Genomic DNA, 2,301 nt, shown 5'->3' with positions numbered 1-2,301 from the left:
AGGGAATAGGGTCAAGGAGGAATTTGCCATGGTATACGTCACAATACATCACAATTTTGCTCAATGCAAACAGAGATTTGTAACATCAGGACCTTTATTTGTCCAAGTATCTATACAGTATTTCACATATCCTTCAGATGGCACCTTTTACTACAGTAATTGATATATGCTTGCATTAGTCTAATACAGAACATTTCTTCCTCATCCCATTAGTACATCAAAGTCATAAATCTTCATCACAGAAACAAACTGCTTTTTAAAATTAAACTACAGCACTTTTAAAACATACCAGATGTAATTATCAGTCATTCAGCTAACTCAAGAACTAATGGATTACACAGTTACTCAAAAGCAAGTGAAATAGCACACAGTACTGTCTCCATGCAAGCATCAAGGGTATAATTTACGGATTTTTCTGTCAACCCTTTTATAAATGTGAATGTCTCATTCAACAAACATCTGCCCACTGAATAATCCAAATACCCACAATACACTTCTACTGCATTTAGCTCTGGAGCAGGTAAAGCATGGTTAATGTCAAGTCCAATCAGTTTCATAACCCAATATCACAAATTTGCCTCAAAGGGCTTTACATTTTGTAAAGCATACAACACCCTCTTAGTGTGGTCATCACACAACATGAGTCTGGGGAGCCCGCTCTGTATTTTCTCTGCACAAGAGGCGTGATTAACGGGCATAGTTCAAATTACTCTGTACACAATTGGATAGTCCTCCAACCATCAGACCAGCGATCTGGGTGATGTAGCAGCGTCAGCGGCATCAACGGGTTAATGTGCTTCAGCAGCGACATATAGAATATATAAAAAGCTAACAGCGCACCAGGTGGATAAGCCAGTTTGTGAGTGGTCCCCACAAATTTGTAACAGAAGCAGGATAGTTGAATGAACAGGTTTCCTGCCTGAGCTGCAGGGCAAAATAGAATCGGGCTGGGTTTACCCGGTCCAACACCCTCTATCATTAGGCCCTTGATTTTGGATAAGAAAAACAAACTTCCCACAAAACCTGTTAATGTAAAGAAAACATTCATTTTAACACAAAAACGGGCAGTGCAGTAAAGGTTTTGTTCTGGAAAAGGGGGCATGGTGAGCAATGCAACAATGAAGTATTTTATTTAAAGCCATTTAAATTGGAAAAGAAACAACAAACAAACTGGTGGTAAGCTGAGTGGGGGCGCGGGTGGGGGGGTTGTTCATTGTTTGTTGCACGGTACTCGCATTTAATTTAACTACTTTTTCCTACATTCTTGTCACTTTTTTTGTTGTTGATTATTTTGTTTTTTATGTGTATATGTGTGTCCGTGTGCATATGTGTTTAAAAAAAAGAAATGAATAATAATAAAGGAGATAAACATAACAAAACCAACTCAAACATCCCCACAGAACGCCACCCCCATTTTCTCCTTCTACACACCACTCACCTAAACTGGAACCATCTGTTCAGTAAAGTATAGGGGTGAGTTAAACAGGTGCAAACATGCCAGTACCACACGCATAAAAAACAAGCTGTTTGAGGTACAAATGGGCAGATGATTTCCTCACACATAAACAATAAATGTTCCACATATACAAAAAATACACCAAGTTGAACACAATGTCCACCGGCTGTGGAATAATTTTACCCATCCTTAAACAGTGCAAGTACAACAGTGTTTCTGCTATCACTGAATTAGATGACAAGCAGAAGAAAGGCAATCATCCCGTGTGACTTTGACCTTTGAACAGATCACCACTCAGTAGAACAACATAAAACTACACAACTGAGTTGGCTGATGCTTATTAATTAATACAGGGCCCTGTGAGGTCAAGGAAGCAGCATTTTCTCAGACCTGAGACAATAGAGCTCCTTTTTTTACTAGAACCATTGGTGTTATTATTAATAGAGACAGAGCGAAGAAGTGAGAGAGTGACAGTGGTTAGCTTCGGAGCGAGTCCGCTCTAGAGTCCTAGTGCCTATGTTTTCTGAACACGGTGCGAAATCTTCAGCAAAAAGTTACCCCCCCTCCTTGATTTCATAACGCCATACCTGTCTCTCGTTGACTGACTCACTTGTGTTGTTCGTTATGTGTCCGACTATTTGTGCTTTCAAACACTCACCCAACTCTACCTCTGATTTGCTTACCATTTACTTTTACTCAACCTCTGCCAATCGTCAGCATTTATGCGCTTGTTAGTAACGCCGTTATTTATAACGCCGTTATTCCCATCACTGGTAAGTTCTGTTCATAATGAATCTTTCAGCATGTAGGGTGAATGGATATTGGGCCAGCAAGGGTGAGCTGGG

This window comes from Etheostoma cragini, chromosome 1, assembly GCF_013103735.1.
Source record: "Etheostoma cragini isolate CJK2018 chromosome 1, CSU_Ecrag_1.0, whole genome shotgun sequence".
In the NCBI taxonomy this organism is placed as follows: Eukaryota; Metazoa; Chordata; class Actinopteri; order Perciformes; family Percidae; genus Etheostoma; species Etheostoma cragini.
This window is presented reverse-complemented; position numbering follows the sequence as displayed.